At 40.2% G+C, this 19,691-nt stretch overlaps 1 protein-coding gene across 5 annotated transcripts in view; it reads left to right on the forward strand.

Annotated features, from left to right (window-relative positions):
* The window catches only part of THRB (thyroid hormone receptor beta), a 194,744-nt gene that overhangs the window by 77,368 nt on the left and 97,685 nt on the right, over positions 1-19,691 (forward strand). For all 5 annotated transcript variants that reach the window (XM_033165175.1, XM_033165179.1, XM_033165178.1 and 2 more), the window contains exons 2-3: positions 6,135-6,248; positions 18,184-18,221. The gene's annotated coding sequence lies outside the window, so the exon portion shown is untranslated. The remainder of the gene's footprint in view (positions 1-6,134; positions 6,249-18,183; positions 18,222-19,691) is intronic.

Raw genomic sequence — 19,691 nt, forward strand, 5'->3', positions numbered from 1 at the left:
AGCCGCAGCTTGGTTTTCGAATGGTTTCGGGAGTCGAAAGGACTTCCGGAATGGATTAAGTTCGAGAACCAAGGTGTCACTGTGTGTGTGTGTGTGTGTGTGTGTATATATATATTATATTAAATTTTTTGTTTTACAATTTAAAGTACTCAAGATATCAGTGACTTCCCTTTTTCTCTTTCCGTGGTTCATTTTACATATCCTAAATCCCTGCATAATTTACAGAAACTATACCATTCAGTATTCCATTATTACATCCATCATAACTTGTTTACACTGTTGAATGTATCTTTATGCTGCCCGCGTTTTCAGCTGTACACAGGGATAAATTGCGAAAGAATTGCCCCTGCCAAGGGGCAAGGATAGTGAGGGAGAACCTGATCACATTTTCAGGTTTTCTGCGCCACTATGATTATTATTTATTGCCAGAGGCAATAAAGTCATGCTTTCACACAGTATATGCACCTCTGTGTCAAAAATACCATACAATATAACTTTTTTAAAAAAGCAGTGAAAAATGCTATAACAGAAAAAAGTGACAAAATATCTGGAAATTGTCTTCACCCTTCCCTTAAACAATTGCATTAAAAGTGTATCAGACTGAACTTTTAAAACAGGCTTAAACTTCAGCACACACATCAGTTGGTCCAATAAGGTTTTCCTCCCTGAGAAGTTTGTATCTGAATGAAAATTCGTATGTGCAGAATCCTCAGAATGAAGATACACGTCTTGGGCCATAATGAAACACAAATGTTCTTTTCTGTTTTCTCCTGTGAGTGAATCACTTTGTTCTAGATGTGCTGATTCATTTAAGCCTCTGAATGACATTGGTAATAACCCGGAAGGTGGCAGACTTCAGATTCAACTGTTGGGTCTTTTGTGTACCCACTAGAATTGATACTCGGTGCCTTGGTTCAGTTGTGCGGAGGGGCGGAGGACGACTCCAATTCTTATTCCGTACAAACTGTAAACTGATAAGCCTTTATTACTTTTAGGCTTGTCTGAATTATCAAGCAGCAGATGCTTCACCTCTCCACAGGAGAATGCAGACATTTGGTTAAATGAATTACTACCACTTCTCACACTTCTCAGATAAAGGATGCCCTTTACTTCTGACAGCCAAATAACAATTGCTGATGCAGAATCTTCTGTGCAGAAGAACTGAAGCTGGCAGAATTTTTCTCTCTTACAACGGTTCAACTGTATTTCTGCGTCAATGAATTATTTTTACTCCATTAAGGATTATATGAAATGTGCTTGACCCACTCAGTCCTCCAAACGGGAAAGGTTGGATTTACAATGGAGTTAGAATACAAGGTTTGTCTGTGAAACATAGGTGCTCTGAAATAGCTTTCGTTATTTTAAGGCATTGTTAGAAACTCAGGTATATAAGCTAAGTGCCAAATGGGCTTCTTAAACCAGCATTACAGTCACCAAAACAGAATGCCCAGTTGCCATTTTGGGGCCAGAAGAACTCCAAAGTTGTATTGTTCAATACAACTTTTTGGTTCCCAAGATTCATTCTGATAGTGCAGATGCAATATCATGGATAGAATTCTACAGGATGTGTTACTAATGCGTGAAAACAGTGCAGATCAAATGATCCCCAGGCAGGCACCTCCAGATGGTGGAGATGTTAGGTAAGGTCAGGTAAAGGTAAAGGACCCCTGGACGGTTCAGTCCAGTCAAAGGCGACTATGGGATTCCGGCCCTCATCTTTCAGGCCGAGGGGGCTGGCGTTTGTCCACAGCATCTTTCTGGGTCACGTGGCCAGCATGACTAAACCACTTCTGGTGCAACGTAACACTGTGCGGGAAAACAGAGCACATGGAAATGCCGTTTACCTTCCCGCCACAGTGGTATCTATTTATCTACTTGCACTGGCATGCTTTCGAACTGCTAGGTTGGCAGGTGCTGGGATAGAGCAATGGGAGCTCACTCTGTTGTGGTGATTCAAACCGCTGACCTTCTGATTGGCAAGCCCAAGAGGTTTAGTGGTTTAGACCACAGCGCTTTTTTTTGTCAGGTGCCATCTTGGCGCCCAGGCGTCTTCACTTGATCGCAAATAGCCAATAGCCAAGTGCAAAATGTGCCTGGTGAATTTTGCATTCTGTTTTAAGGGTGGGGGGGTATGTGTGTGTGATGGATAGAGGTCTCGGCTTTATATGCGTTGTTTATGCATTCTAATGCTATGGCACCAGATGGCGCTGTGGAGTTCTGTTTTTGCCAACCCAATTTCTCATATGAAGTTTGCAACGCGTTTAACCGAAACGCTTCTTTGATGTGTATAGATCCAGCCAGAGAGAGAAATAGGTGTAAGCAGAAGGGCAGTTGCAAATAGACTTCATTTGGGGAACACCCTTATGGCAGCAATAACATAAGAGCCTGCTGGATCGAGCCGGTGGCCCATCTGGTCAAGCATCTTTTTCTCATTGTGGCGAACCCAGACCTCCATTGGAAACCCACAAGCAGCACCCGAGCACAATAGCATTCTCCCCTTCTGTGGTTTTCAGCAACTGGTATTCAGAAGTACCACTGTTTCTAATGGCGAATAGTCGAGTTTTCTGATTTACCTCGTCTACGGTAAGAGGGAAACACCACAGGCTTGGTATGGTCTCCTTTCTTCTCCAGTCGTCTATATGTGATGTGAAGAAAGAAAGAAGATAGGCCTAGTAAAAAAGAAGTGTCCCCCAGAAAGGCCTTCATCTTCAGAGATCTTTCTCTGTGTCCTTCCACCAGGATGCCGGATGGAACCTTCTTGATTAAAGTTCTACATTTGTAGAATTCCCTTCCAGTTTGCCTCTGGATGATTATTTTGGGGCAGGTGCTTAAGACTTTTTTTTATTGCTGTGGATTTATTTTGGTGGCTTACTTTAAGTGCTTCTAGTTTGCTTTTCTTGTCATTTTAATGATTGTGCAAACCTTAGAATGCTTTTAAGGGTTTTATCTGTTGTTTTGTTACTGTTGTTCAGCCGTACTATGCTATTCTTACAATGTCCACTGTCCTGATATCCAAATTGGCGTTGAAATATTTTATGCTAATTAAATTTTTAAAAAAATTATTATAAACCACCATGGGACCTTTTTAAACGTCAAGAGGCAGTATATAAATAACTGGCTATTTTCTTCAGTACGAGGCCAGAATTCTGTGTGTCAGGAATGCCAGTGTTCACAGCTCCCTCCAACCTATTTGTGTTTGAGGGATATATACATATATATGTAATGTAATTGAGTTTATACATTATTTATTCAAATGACAGTCCACCTGAATGGCTTTCCCTGTTGTTGGCCCTGCTTGCCCTTGTCCCAGATGGCTACCTCCATTGCTGTCATGATAGCTCTAGCAAATGGATGTTGTGTTGCCCTAGAGTGTGATAGATCTGTTATTTAAACTGATATATCCTTACTATACCTGCCCTGGTACCTTCAACTGCAGTTATATTTGAATGATCTAGGAGATTTTTGAGTCAGGAGCAGCACAGTTTGATTGTTCATTGCCACTGTGGGCAATATCATACCCTCCAACCATTCTCTGGTGAAAATAGGGACGTTCTATTCAATCATCATCAGCATCACCATGTTGTTGTTGTTGTTGCTGCTGCTGCTATTGTTACTACCCCACCCATCTGACTGTGTTGCCTCAACTACTCTGGACGGCTTCCTTCATATATAAAAACATAATAGAACATCAAACATTAAAAGACTTCCCTATACATTCATTCAGATATACATACATTCATTCAGATGTCTTCTAAAGGTTGTGTAGTTACTTATGTCCTTAGCTCAGGAATCGGATAACTCCAAACCGTCCATCATTTCTCTGATGAAGATAGGGACGTCCTAAGGAAAAGTGGAGCATTCTGGGATCAAAGCAGAAACCAGGACACCTTCTGTAAATTTGGGACGGTCCCTGGAAAATATTGGAGTATCTGCAATATTCCAGAGGTTTCATACTCTTACCTATGTACAGTTGGCTACAAGTTCCACCATGCAAAAGTCAGAGGTTTCTATGTAAGCATCTCTCTCCATCCAGGAAAGACAGAGGCACTCTGGCCGTTCAAGGACAGCCAGGCCAAAGGGGGGGGGGAATCCCAATGAGAGATGCGAACTGTGAGCTTGACAAAGAGGCCTGGACGGCTGCATTTTCTCCTTAGGCCCAAGGTTTCCAACCCCTCCCCTAGATAGTCTGCCCACATCTTTATGGCCACTGCTTTCTTTGCATGCTAGAAAACCTATTTCTCTTGACACATTTAATATGATGTCCTGCCTAGTTTCACTAACCTATGGCCTGAAACCTGTGGCGTCCTGCTACTTAGCACAGTTTATGTGAGAAAATAGCTGCGTTGTTTCTCGTGCTGCGAAAACAGAAATAAAAACATCCTTTCTTCATCCACAACTGTAATGCAGTTAGACTTAAAACCTATCGAGAGAAGAGTCTGCATTGACATTGCCAAACCATTGCATTTCTGTGTAGCGGTCGGAATCTTTCACACCAGATTTGTTTTTGTTTCTGAATTGGTCGATGTCAACTCTGAGTCTCATGACTGAATTCTTGGCTTGGGCACCCTGATGAATAACAAATGCATTATTGTGGCATGTGTGTATATGTGTGTGACTACAACACCCCTCATTTTTGACCATTTGCCATCCTTCCTGAGGGTGTTGGGAGTTGCAGTCCAACACAGCCGTAGGGCAATAAGATGAGGAAAGCTGAACCGCTGTAACTGAATATGCTTTTCCAGTGAGGGCTTAATGTTGTAAATGGTTACAGGTAGTTAGCCGTGTCGGTCTGCCGTAGTTGAAACAAACAAACAAACAAAAATTCCTTCCAGTAGCACCTTAGAGACCAACTAAGTTTGTTCTTGGTATGAGCTTTCGTGTATCTGAAGAAGTGTGCATGCACACGAAAGCTCATACCAAGAACAAACTTAGTTGGTCTCTAAGGTGCTACTGGAAGGATTATTTTAATTTTGTTTGGACTATTGTAAATGGGTCATTCTGATATCAAGGACAGTCCGTTGGCAACAGTTCTTCCTTCTAACACCACCCCCATAATAGATTTTCTATGGAAAAGTAAAAAGTAAAAGTAAATGCTGACTAAAGGGAGTGGGAGTGGGATTAGAATTAGTTCCAATGATATATAATGAAATGAAAAGGATGTTTAAAATAACCTTTGTAAAAAAAACAAAAAACCCAAAACCCAGAAGCTTTTTTTTTTTTTTAATTATAGGGACAGAACTACCTAAACTGCATAGAAACTTATTCATGTATGCTACTACAGCGGCAAGGATGTTACTTGCTTCAAAATGGAAAGTAGCAGAAGTCCCAGCAAAGGAAGAATGGATACAGAAATTTACAGAATATGCAGAAATGACAAAAGTTACCAGAAGAATAAGAAATCAAGATAACATTTTTTAAAAAAATAGAAGAATGGAAATGGCTTATTGAATATTTACAGATAAATTATAAACAGATAAAAACATTGGCAGGATTATTGTAATAACCTGCAGTTTTATAAGAGTATATATTTAAAGAAGAAGTTAATTTGGATATGCAGAAGATACTAAAAACAAATTTAAGGAACTGCAGAAAGAGGGGGAAGGAAGTCAAGTTTTGAAATGCCAAAATGATTGTAAAATTAGTGAAATGTATAAAATTAGTGAAAAGTATAAATAAATAAATACATAAATAAAAAGAATTAGTATATGTTCCATAGGATTGCGATGTGATTAAAAAAACAAACCCAATTTGTTAGTTTTTAAGCACAGAGAAAACTGTCCCTTTGGAATTTAGTTTTTAAAAGTTACTTTTGAAAGTTAAGTATAAAAGTGCTCAAGTATACAGAATTTCATTACTTTATTTTATTTTTTTATTAATGTGTATACTTCCACTTCGGTTCTTATACTATACTGCTACAACGATGATAAATTGGGGTGATGTCAAGTACAATACAGTTCAGACTTGGCAGATTAGATCTTCGTTCTGATCAGTAAAACTTTCCTGTGAGCAACTGGTACAGTCATGTCTTCTGAGTTCATACTTCAGTATGTCTGATCACAGTTTCTAGGCGCATAGTGTCTGTGAGATAAGCATTTGCTGATTCATGCTATTTTCATTTTATTTTTTATCCTCAGATGCTAAGAACAGAAGACCTGTGATCCCTGTATCTGCGCATATATTTCAAAACAGATATGGTTTCTGTCATCCTCCTGCTCAATCTCGTCTCTCATTTATGGGCTCGTTCTAAGGTCAGTTTTTACAGTGTTTAAATTCTGTTAAATGTTTTGGAAGAAAGGCAAGGCAGACTCACGAATGCAAGGTAATGTTTTCCTCCAGAGAAAACAGATGCCCTCTTCTGAAATAAACTTTTCAAAATGTTGTGAAAAACGACAGAAGGCAGCAGTGTTAATTTTTTTTTTTAAAGGATCGTATAAATGAAGGAGTTTGCAAGACCTTGACTTAGAGTTGCACGCATAGCAGAGAGACCCTACTTTATTTGGTGCAGGGAGATTCCAGAGTCCTTGCCCTATTGTTTCAGTGCTGCTGGAGCCAGGAGAAAAGAGGCAAATAAGCAGGGTGTTGGGTGTTAAATCAATGATTTAAATAAATAAAAATCAGATTTTTTTAATTTAAATCGGATTTTTAAAATGTACTGGGAAACAAAACAAAACAAAAAGACTGTGACTTGCTTTATTGCTGAGTGGATAAAAATCAATGATTTTTTAAATTTTAAAATAAAATGCTTTTGGAGGAAAAATCTTTCCAAAGATAGTTTTCTATTTAAGTTACATTATAGTCCAATGGCTATTCATCAGGAAATAAGGATTTGTTTAAAGTTTTTCATGAAATTGTTTCACCACATCAGTTAACAAACATGGATACGTATGCTATAATGTTACTGTTTTAGTTAAATAAATTGTTTAAATTGCTATTAAGGAAATGATTATTTTTCTCCTTCCAATAAAGTACAGCAGAAACGTCGTCCAAATATAAAGTTAACTTATTAAACCTCACAATAATTTCATAATTGTCTGTCTGTGTATTTCTAATGGTATAACCAAAGCAGAAGTTTTTGATATAACTGTAAAAACTCCTCTGAAAATTTATTATTCCAAAAATGAAACCTTCATCTGGTTGTAAATATTAAGATGATACCAGCAAGAATGAGTCTTTCTGTAAATTTTTTTGATTTAAATCAAGTCTTACTGACTGGTGATTTACTGTATTTTTCCGTGTATAAGACTAGGGGTTTTTTTTTAACCAAAAAATTAGGTTTGAAATTGGGGCTCGTCTTATACACGGTTAGTGCTGAGGGGTATTTTCTTAATTTTGAGTCCCCAAAAATAGGAGGCGTCTTATATATGGGGACGTCTTATACATGGAAAAATATGGCAAATTGTTATTTAAATCAAATCCACCCTGTATACAGGTGTATAAAATTGTGCATGATGCAAAGTAGATGGAGATAATTTTGTTCTCCCTACTAGAATAGAACCCGGGCTCTGCATATTCCTCCTTTTCCTCAAACTTTCCCTACCAAGTTAGTTTTTTTAAAATGTAGTCAAGGTGTCCTTCCCATCAACATTTTACTTTCCTATAACAGACGTGATAACAATGTCCATATTCTTATGGACTTTCTCTGAGCAATTGGAAGAGCAGAGTTACCAAAAAAAAACCCCTAAGGGTTGTGTCCCGTGTCAGTGGAAAGATTTTGTGAATCATTTATATAGCCACACACACAACTTAACATCTAAACACTTTCACAAAAGGCTTAGGTAGAGAATCTGATAAAAGCTGCTCTTTTCTTAAAAATAAAGTGTGTGTATCTTTCTGTAACAAATATTTAAGACATGGGCTTGCCACTGTAGAATGTAACTTCAGATCTATTATTGTTTATCAGATTTATTGCACTTTGCTCATTGTTTTATTGCTGTCATTTATTATTCTATCTTTCATTCGGGGAGCTTTTAAGATAGGTTGGCCTGAGAGAGAGGAAAAAAACCTAAAGTGAGTTTTGTAGCCAAGTGGGGATTTGAACCTGAGTGACTCCGGTCCTAACCTGATATGCTAAAACACTGGTTTTTCTAAGCCTTTCTCCTGTCATTTGACATGAGATCTGGAAGACACTCAGAGCTGGTCTTGCTGTTAGGTAGAGCGATGTGCAATGAGAAGACTAACAAATTGTTATTTAATGTATTTTTAGTCTGAGCGGTGAGACGCTTATGGGATTTTCTGCTTTAAGTGCCAAAATAATTTGGCCAGCCTTTGGTGTTGTGTCTTCGGCGTGTGTCTGGCGTTTGTTGGTGAAGGCACACGTGAGTGAAAAACTTACAATTGAAGAGAAAATAGATGCCAAATGTCTACCATACTGAATACAACAGCCTCAATGTCAGTCTGATGGCCTCAAGGTCGTTTGCCTAAGCAGGTGGTTGATAAACTGCTGAATAACACCTGTCTGGGTTCCCATAAAAAAACTTAATTAAGAAGATATTTTGTGCTATTTTAAAAAGTATTTAGTCACCCATCTCTCTCGTCGGTATAGCAAGCGACACAGAATGCTGTTGTGAGGTAAGGAGCAGTTAGAATTTGGGTCAGTTTTAATGTGAAAAAATGTAAATCTATGCTGACACCGAGTTAAGCCCAACACTTACCCAAATTGCTAGTTCCTATGCACAGAGACGTACATAATTTTCTGGATGAGATTTTTTTGAATTTATTAAGTAAGGGTGAGCTCACATGGACATGTTCATCACAAGATGACTGTAAGATCAAGCAATGACTTTAGGCTGGTTGACACAATTTTACATTTCATGAATGCATAGATGAGGAAGCAGGATCCTGCGTGTGTCTGTCTGTCTGTCTGTCTGTCTATCTATATCTATCTATCTATCTATCTATCTATCTATCTATCTATCATCTATCTATCTATCTCTGAACTGGCATGGGGAAAAGCTGGATCTTTCCATCACACGGAAAGAGCCTTAGGTGCATAGAAGTCTTATGCATAAGGTTCTTTTAGCAGTCCTACTGAACATGCAGAGGTTGGGGCTCCTTGTGTGAATGGAATGTTTGTAGCCGTGAAAGGATTGTTATAGAACAAAGATGGCGGACAGCGTTTGTCTCTCCCTTGAGGTCTCGTCGAGCACATTGACCACATTTGGACAACCCTAATGTTGCTTAATTGTTGTTGTTGGCATCGGTCTCGAGAGACAGTGGAGTGTGCTTCTGGGGTGAAGTCAGATTGCTGTGTTTGCTGCACCAAAGCGGCCTCCCTTGGATGCATGCCTGGGCAGTCTGTATGGAAGTCTGGGGGGTGGGTGGGTGTATGGAGGCAGTGTGTATGGGGTGCCCAGATGACAAGACCCACCCACCCCCTGGCTCGGTGTTGCTGATATGGTCCAAAGGAAAGCAGAGCAATACTGCTGGAGTTGCCAGAAGGAGGCATAAGGCTAAACCAAGTGAGGGTAGCTGATGGGTCTCAAACCCTTGGTGAGTTATGGATGATTGGAGTTGTAGTCCAAAAACAGCTAGAGACCCAATCTAGTCCAACCCCCTGCAATGCAGGAATATGGAGCTGTCCCATATAGGAATCGAACCTGCAGCCTTGGCATTATCAGCACCACACTCTAAGCAATAAATCTAAAAGAGCTTCCCGTACTGAGTAGAAAATATTGAAACAGAGAACAGAGAAAGAGAATATAGAGTGAAGGAGAAATGTATCAGATCCCAGTAACTGTATTCTTAGAGTCTGACTCAGCTTCCCTCTCCTCCATCCTACTCTAGAGAAAGTTGGCTTTTTTGTATAATTGCTTCTGTATCTGTCAGTGCTGTTAAAGACAGCAGAATGTATGCCATGTGCTGGCAGATAGGTCTGAGCACATGTTTCTGTGGGTGGAATTGCCATATCAGGCTTTCTGGCAATCGTGGTTAATTTTTAATCCATACTTATGTCCTTTTTATGGTCTCCCTTTTGGAAGTTGTTAATACATAGCAGCTGACTGAATTTCCCTGCTTTTGATTAACCAAGAGCTTAATTATCCGATAGGTTTTGCCGTTCCTCAGACTTGGTGGGTGAGTGTGGCACAGTGTGTTTGGCCTGCTAGAGAAATCATCCTCTCTTCCAGATCAATTCTTGGTCAGTTTGTTCAAGAGAATGAAGGCCATGTTAGATGCTTGTTTCCCCCCTGCATAACTTTATCAACATTTTGTGTGTTTGTGTCTGAGAAGGGTGGACAGGAATTGGCTCACTTAAAACAAAAACAAAAACTATGACATAATCCCATTGACTGTAACGTCAGTGTGGCTCTCTCTTGCATTCAGTATAATATTTGCAAAGTTCTTACGTTGTCTAAAGGTCATACTGCAATTGTGAATCAGTTTAATTTATCTGTTACCTGTATGAGTATCTCATCGGATTTTTAAGACTCATTTCACAAGTTATACTCCCAGGTTTATTTCAGATATTATACTTCAGTCATAATTTTTGGTATATAGGAGTGTTACCTTGCTAATTAAAAATCACAAATGAACATTTACAGCACAGTCCTATACGTTTTAGCCAGGAATAAGTCCCACTGAATTTACTAAGCAATGGGGCTTACTCCCAGATAAATGTTCATAGGGTTGCAGCCTTAAGAAAACACCCCTCCCTCCCTTTAAATATTTTGTTAAGTATTCTTGAACTGGTATGATGAACATTCAAGAGCAAGTTTACTTAGAACACAAGGAGCAAAGCAAAAATTGTCCTCTTTAAACTAAGGGGAAATCCAGTATTAATATCTTCAGATCTGTACTAAAAAGTATTATTTGATATGCTCTTATTTAGCATCCTTTGGGAAACAAATGGTACCAAGTATCACTCTGGTCAATTATACATTAGTTTTTGTCAGGCATCCCCAAACTGCGGCCCTCCAGATGTTTTGTCCTACAACTCCCATGATCCCTAGCTAACAGGACCAGTGGTCAGGAATGATGGGAATTGTAGTCCAAAACATCTGGAGGGCCAAAGGTTGGGGATGCCTGGTTTATGTTGTCCTTTGACAGAGTCCCAATTCTGTCCTTTTGTGAACATGTTGGTTGGTATAAGACTATGAAATAACTATGAGGGAGAGGGAGAAGGAGAGGGGGGGGAGTCATGCCATTTAAATGTATATGGTGGCAAACAATTGCTCTTCAGGAAGTCCTGTTTTTGGAGTACTGCTGGCATGGACACGATTGTATCTAGAGTCCCAGTTCTCCACTTTATGCTGTCAATGCTTCAAACACATCTTTCACTTGAGTTGCTACATCTGCAACTTGAAATGGTGTGGGAGGGAATCCAGGAAAAAATTAATAGGCTTACCCAATTATATCATCGCCTGAATGGGTCTTTGGGCAGAATGGTGGCAGGTCAGATGGGAATTGTTCTAAAGGAGTTCATGTTTTGACCTCTCCTTAAATGCATAACTTTCTGCAATTTTTACCCACAATGCTATTCTGGCTTGAACTAGTTACTTGTTTGAACAAAATACCTGCAATCTTAAGCTGTGGGCCTATGCCATGGGTAGGCAAACTAAAGCCCGGGGGCCGGATCCGTCCCAATCGCCTTCTAAATCTGGCCCACGGATGGTCCGGGAATCTGTGTTTTTACATGAGTAGAATGTGTGCTTTTATTTAAAATGCATCTCTGGGTTATCTGTGGAGCTTAGGAATTCGTTCATTTTTATTTTATTTTTTCAAAATATAGTCCGGCCCCCCACAAGGTCAGAAGGACAGTGGACCATCCCACGCTGAAAATGTTTGCTGACCCCTGGCCTATGCTTTCAAAGAGCACTTTGGCCAATGGATGAAAACGGCCTCCCTTCTCTTCTGCCTTTTCATTTCCAAATGAAATTATAATGAAAGTGATTGATAGTTAATGTCAGGCTTAGAGTGCTAGAGGCTGAGATGGTTTTCCTCACGACTCATAGCCATTTCTATCCTGCTTTTATTTCCTCTCGCCAGATGCTGGCAATTTCTGCCAAATGTTATCTGATCTGGCTTTTCTTACATTTCTGTTTTGAAATGTATATTATGATAATGTAGCAAATGAGCACAGATAAGAACTTCTGCTCCTTTCATCACATGTTAGCAAGAGCGTTCATTTCCCCTCAGCGAGCTTAAGAGTGTGGATCTGAATTAATCTCAGTGATATCTTTGTGCATGTCTCGGCTCAGGTTTTCTTGAGTCAACAACAAATTGAGCTAGCCAGAGTTCACAGAAAATGGAAAGGTCAGTCGATTAGTGTGGTGTTTTAAGTCTGTGAGTGTGGATGGTGACTCATTCTGATTCATTCTGACTTTTTCCAGCACAGGCTAAATTTATTTATTTATTTATTTATTGGGGGGGGTTCTTCTTGGGATAATTGGTGTACAATAACTAAGTATTAAGGGATATTTGCCTTTTCTGTTTCACGTGGCAATGGTGCTGAGAGCTGTTTCTCTTCACTCTACTTAGGGAAATGTTGGTGCTACCTGTTCAATTCTGGCACATTTTCATGCTCAATTCTGTCCAAAAGGGTAAGGTAGATTTGGATAAATAACTAGGAATTCATTCATTAGGGCCATGTGTCTGGTGGTAGTTTTTAATATAAATGGATGACTTCACCACTGCTGTGATATGCAGATATTTCCTGTACTGTTTGTAGGTTGCTACTGAATCTAGAGTCAAAGGAACATAATGCCCATGTTCAAACATCATGCTAAACCCTAATTTAGTGTGATGTGAATGAGTCGTAGTTTGCTTTGATTTCGAGCACTCCCCTCTCTAGTGCAGGTATGATGAGCAAAATAGAAGCTTTCACCTGTGAGTTCAGTTTACCAGAAATCACTGTCTTGTCTGAACCCTTAACTGGTTAATGTTAACTGTTGTTAACTATGGTTTGTTTAAACAAGTCAGCTTCATAGCCTATAATTGGGACATGGGTGGCGCTGTGGTCTAAACCACTGAGCCTCTTGGGCTTGCTGATCAGAAGTTTCTGCAGTTCGAATCCCTGTGACGGGGTGAGCTCCTGTTGCTCTGTCCAAGCTCCTGCTAACCTAGCAGTTCAAAAGCATGCCAGTGCAAGTAGATAAATAGGTACCGCCGCAGCGGAAAGGTGAATAGTGTTTCCATGTGCTCTGCTTTCTGTCACGGTGTCCCGTTGCACCAGAAGCGGTTTAGTCATGCTAACCACATGACTCGGAAAGCTTCTGTGGACAAACGTCGACTCCCTCGGCCTGAAAGCGGGATGAGGGCCACAACCCCACAGCCGCCTTTGACTGGACTTAACCATCCAGGGGTCCTTTACTTTTTTCCTTTTACCATAGCCTATAGTATGAAGTTGGCTGGTTTCAAACAAGCCATAGTTTACATCGACCATGCTATGTCAGGTTCTGTAACACAACAAGCGGTTAAGCATAGTGGAAGCAAAACACTTCCAAAATGCTCATGGCGGTGCCAGAGGAGGAGAGATGGAGTGGGGGGGGGGAGTGTGTGAACCTAAGGTTTCCTATGGCTTGTTCTTGTGACACTAAACTCTGGTTTTGTGTGATGTCCAAACCAGGCTAATATAAAAACAGACCTCATAGCAAATTCTCAAGGTGTGGTATGAACCTTCTGTACCTTTCAAATGAAGCTACAGATGTGAACCAAATGCAAGCTTAACTGTTAACCCCTATGCTTTCCTCTTTTTAAAAAACAAACAGCAGAAATATTTCTGTTGTTATCAATGCGGTCATTGTTTTGATAATTAAACAATTATTTTGAATTTTTTAAATAATAAAAAACCCTACACTTTTCCAGGGTCAAATCATACAGACTAAGCAGTTAACATTATGCGTAACCAGCATTGGCTTGAAACGTATGCAACTGTTGTTTTTTTTTATTCCTTGAATAAAATAAAATTTAAGGGAAGATTTAAAAACAACAACAACAACATGGGCATTCTATCATTCTTCTTGTTTGGTTCCATTTTGTTATGGCTGGCAAGATGTAGACTGTTAAATTCTCTGAAGCTGAGATTTGGAAACTATAGCCGATTTCAAGCCGTCTTACCAGGTTTATTCCCCCCCCCCCCGCCCCCCGGTTTGGTGCAGTTTTGACACTTTGCTTGTTTCTCTGAAAGAAGAGCTTTGGGGTGTTCAAAAAGGAAGTACCAGTCGTTTTTTGTTTTTGTTTTGCCAAAAGAAAAAAACTTAGGAAAGTCTTTTGTCCTTCGGGATGTTTGTGTGTCCTTTCCTTGTTGCGTAGATACAAGAGCGCGTGTGTAACACCCTTCAATGCTAATGAAATCAACATGGATAAATAATGACTATACTTTCTTTAAGGGAGAGAACACTGCTTTAAAACACATGTCTGCGCACGTTATCCGCATCAGTTATGTATGTCTGGTTATATACCGAAAATTGCCCCCCCAAAAGAGAGGCATTAATTAGCCCACACAGAAAGCATATGAGGCAAGGCTACCCCCCCCCCTTTATTAAATATCTTTGTGGTGGATCCAGAGAGACCTTTCTTGGCTGTGAGCTTGCTTATGTGAAATTGAAGTTCTTTAATTGGCTGCAGCAAATGAAGGGCTTTTAGAATAACAACAAACAAAAACCCACCCCCCACTCCCCGGTAAAAGATGCTTTGGATTCTCGCAAGAACGTGGCGTTCTGGACAACTTACCAAAATTGTTTAAGCTAGGAAATCCTTCAAGCCTGCACTTACTGCATTTAGGATTGCCAATAGACCATTTAACAAACAAACAAAAAGTGCCCCGTGCCCTTTTATTTACTTTTTTCCTGGCTTGTTTCTTTGTAAAGTGAGGGAGTCGAGCTACGTTTCCCCCCTTCCACTTTAAATATAAATTTCTTGTGTTTTGCCGTGCACAGTAACTCTCTTGCAACAAGAGGCTGTTTTGGGACAGGCTGTGTGGCAGCGCACAGAGTGGATCAGTTAAGATGCAGTGCTAAAACCATGGTTTGTTTGTAATAAGGACAGGCAGGTGAGAGCCTGGAGTTTGTATGCTTCTTCTTTGGCAATCACTCGTAGCTGAGTAAGATTGTCTTCCATAAACACGGTTTTAACAATGAGTCTGTAAGTGACTGTGGAGGCCAATTCTGGATCCACACATCCTTCCACAGTGGGGGCATTGGTTTCCGGGTGGGAGTTGATCACAGTATAGATTTGCCAAGCGTGCCTTGCTCTTAGCGCGTTTCTCCCTTGCGTCCTGAGTTCAAGTGTCTTCAAAGCCCATGACACCTTTGGTAAAGGCTGTTCTCCAACTGGAGCGCTCGCTGCCCAGTGTTTCCCAGTTTGTCAGTGTTTATACTACATTTTTTTAGTTTTGCCTTTAGACAGTCTTTAAACCTCTTTTGTTGACCACCAGCATTACGCTTTCCATTTTTAAGTTCGGAATAGAGTAGTTTTTGTATGCTCACCCCCATCCCTGGTATGTGGGGAAGGAGTTTAAGGTTTCCTTTCGCAATTTTGACCAAACCTCCTTAGATCCAAATATGAGAAACCGTAGTTTCTTCCAATTATAGGTAGTTTGTTCAAAGTAGGATTAAGCTGAGGTTTATTATTATCTTGGTGTGCAAATGACCTGCGCTTTCGACATCAAGAGAAGTAAAGTGTCCCGATAGAGGGAAGTAAGGGTCCCAATCTAATCTGCCTTAGTCAGACCACACCTGGAATACTATGTCCAGATCCAGGCACCAAAATCTATTGACAAGCTGGAACATATGCAGAGGATGGCAACCAAGATGATCAACCAAGCCTGGAAACCAAGCCTTATGAGGAATGGTTGAGGGAGTTGGGTATATTTAGCCTGGAGAAGAGGAGACTGAGAGGAGATATGATAGTCACATTCAGATATGTAAAGGACTGTCACATGGAAGAGGGAGCAGTCTTGTTTTCTTCTGCTCCGAACCAGTGGCTTCAGTCCAACAGTAAGAGCTGTTGGAAAGTGGAACAGATTTCCAGGAGAGATGGTCCTTGGAGGTTTTTAAGCAGAAGTTGTATGGCTGCCTGTCATGTTGAAATTCCTGCATTGCAGAGGATGACTTGGGATCCCTTCAACTCTTCAATTCTGTGATTTGTTCACAAGGATGAAGTCTCCTTTGTTTAAGCCATCTTCACCTCATAAGTGGGGGAGCCCATGAACCCATGTTTTTGCTTGAAGGATTCTCATTACATCTGAACTAGAGATTAGCGTGGTGCTAACTCTTTGACATAGCTTTCACACTTGTTCCCCGCTTACACTCAAGGGAGGAGAAAGTGACAGTCCCATCTGTGCTGTGTAAGAAGTGACTGAAGATGGCGAGTGGTGAGGGCAGGGATATTTTTGTTGATTGTTTAACTCTGCAAAGGGACATCTCTAAGTATAATATAGTCAAATGCACCTGTAGACAGGGTAAAGGGAATCTTCCTTTAATTTAGATATCCATGTGTGTGTGTGTTCTACTGTTCATTAACACCCACAGCCAGTTCAGATTACATTAAAATTCAGCATGCATCACAAAGAAGTTTTTTTTTTGGGGGGGGGGAATCCTTAGCAAACTACAGTTCCCAGGATGAGTTTTAAAGAGGATGGATTTGATTTAAATCACAATTTAAATCACTAGACAGTAAGACTTGATTTAAATCATTCTTCCTTTTTTACAGAAAGACATTCCTGCTGGTATAATCTTAATATTTACAACCAGATGAAGGTTTGATTTTTGGAATTATAAATTTTCAGAGTAGTTTTTACAGTTATATCAAAAATTGCTGATTTGGTTATACTATTAGAAATACATAGACAGATAATTATGAAATTATTGTGAGGTTTAATATTTGGACAATGTTTCTGCTGTACTTTATTGGAAGATGAAAAATAATAATTTCCTTAATAACAATTAAAACAATTTATTTAAGTAAAACAATAACATTATAGCATACGTGTCCATGTTTGTTAACTGATGTGGTTAAACTTTAAACAAAAAGAAAAACCTTAGACTGAGTATTAGCTCACATGAAAAACTTAAAACAAATCCTTATTTCCTGATGAATAGCCTTTGGACTATAATCTAACTTAAATAGAAAACTATCTTTAGAAATATTTTTTTCTTCCAAAAGCATTTTATTTTTTTAAAAAAATCCAATTTAAATTAAAAAAAAATGTTTTAAATAAAAAAATCGGATTTTTTTTTAAAAAAAACCCAACATGATTTAAATTTTAAAAAAATAATCTATTTTTTATTTTAAAAAATCATTGATTTTTGTCTATCCTGGTCTTAAATTGGAATAAAAGTGCTGTAAATGTGGATGTGGCTTTTGATTCTAGCGCGCTTTTACATGTGGTGGATTTTTTAATTTTTTTTTTAAAAAAAACAACAACCCTGAGCTTCCCTTGCATTTTGTTTTCAGGAATAGTTAATATCCTGTTGGGAACTGTGACGAGAGTCTCTTTGTCAGGTGCTCTTCTGTTCCTTAACACTCGCTGTTCAGAAGCATGAGAAAGCCCGTGAACATAATGGGATGAGCTTGGAAACCTTTGGGTTACCATTTGAAGCCTTTCATAATGCTTTCAAGTGCTCTTTTGGTTGCGCCTCATTATCTAGATTTGTATCAAGACTAGAGCCAAAACACCTATCAAACGTGGCTTCCATGTGGACAAGTAAGCGGGGTGCCCCTCGTTCTTTAGCTTTTTAATGAGATCCATTCATGAGTACCCAAGGCAGAAATCAGAAACTGAATAATCTGACTGTGCTGAATGAAGTAGATTGTGTTGACTGATCTTTTGTCAAAATTTAGGTTTGACCTTCTTTATTAAAAAAAATATATATTCAGAGTCCTGCAGTGTTTTCATGCTCTTTATTGCAGCTTGTAAAATAGTGATTTAATTTTCCCCAAAACCTCAGGCTTTTATATACATTATTTACACAATGAGTCCTGTCTGATTGGCTGATTCTGCTTCCCTCCTGGAGCCTGATTGGTCTTCTCCTGCAAGCCAATCAGTTGTTGCATTCTAGGATCCTACCTGCCTATTGTTCTAGGATCCCAGCTTAGTACATAATACTGACGTTTCTGAATATTCACAGCAAAAGCATGCCTGCGTTTCTTAAACTTGGTGAATTAAAAACTCGTTCCGTGCTGAAAGCCTGCAAGCACATTTAAATATATCATCATTACTAACTTTTCCCCCTGTTCTCTCCACAGCATGCAAGAGATCCCGGTACTTCAGCTTTCTGCTCAAAGTAAGTGACGATGAACAAAAGCCTGAAGTGGGAGGAAATGTGCTTTCTGAAATACACTCCGATTGGGAGGGCAGGAGATGCAAGAAGCAAATGAAAATAATTGTCTCTGTATCTTCTTAGTATAGACCTTCTAAAGAAGAAGAACTCTCTGGGAGGTGGCGGAACTAGACTAAGACGCAAAAGGGCCACCTGCCCCAGAGCCAGCCCTGCCATTAGGCAGGGTGAAGTGGCTGCCACAGGCAGCGTGGAGCACTGGGAAAGTACTGTAGAACAGATATGTGTACACAATGCATCCTTAAAGTAGCCTGCTGGTCTTTGATGTAGTGGAGGATGCTGCCAATTAGACTTAATTGACAGTCTGGTTGACTTTTATGTTCATGAAATGAGATGGGGGGGGACACCGCCGCCATCTTGTCCTTTGTTTGTTTATTTATTTACTATTCACACCCTGCCCTTCCTACCGAATGGGGAAGCCAGACCAGCTCACAACGTGCAACATTGCCAAAACGGTCTCTGGAACATTTGATACATATAAAATCCACAGTTCCAAATGCAGTGGTACCTTGGTTCTTGAACATAATCCGTTCCAGGAGTACGTTCGACTCTCGAAACCATTCAAAAACCAAGGCCTGGCTTCCGGTTGACTACAGGAGCTTCAGAAAAACGTCCGCAAACTGGAACACTTACTTCCGGGTTTGCGGCGTTCGGGAGCCGATTTGTTCGACAACTAAGCCGTTTGAGAACCAAGGTATACCACTGTATGAAAATAAAATAGCAGTGGTTAATATTCAGGGTGCAGCAAAATGACTTGGGATGGACCCGCCTCGCCCACAACCTGGAGAGAGAACGCATCTGGCATCAAAGATCATGTGATGTGTTGGCCACAGGTTTCTTGATTTCGCCATAGTCAGGGAGGAGGCTTTGCGAAGGCGAATGTGCTGACTGAAGGAAGCTGTTGTGCTTTCTCTTGGTTCTTCCTGTGCCTGCAGATTTGGGACGGAAAATATGCATGCCGCTGCTGAATACTGACGGCAAGTGAGCGAGTGGATCCGAGACATGTGACGTTGAAAATAGTGTTCAGCTGCCGCTTTCCTAGTTAACTCAAGACTGGAGACACAGTGGTAGAAGGAAAGGGAGCATACAGTGGTTTGGGGAGAGAAACATGAGGGGGGGTGTAGGATCTAGGCAGAGCAATGGAACCAAGTGGTGGAGGAGAAGCAGGTCAATGGTTGTAAGATTGAGGAGGTGTACCAACGAGTACGGAAGATCAGAGAAGTTCAACAGGAGAGGAAGGACCATAAGATCACAAGTTTTACATGCAGACGGTCCTGATATCAATCCCTGCCATCTATTGGGCGGGCAGAGAAAGATTCCTGCCTGAAGCCCTGGAAAACCACTGCCCAATCATAGATGGAGAACTTGAGGTTCTCCAGATGTTGCTGGACCCCAACTTCCATCAGCCTCAGCCAA

Source organism: Lacerta agilis, chromosome 12, assembly GCF_009819535.1.
Source record: "Lacerta agilis isolate rLacAgi1 chromosome 12, rLacAgi1.pri, whole genome shotgun sequence".
In the NCBI taxonomy this organism is placed as follows: domain Eukaryota; kingdom Metazoa; phylum Chordata; class Lepidosauria; order Squamata; family Lacertidae; genus Lacerta; species Lacerta agilis.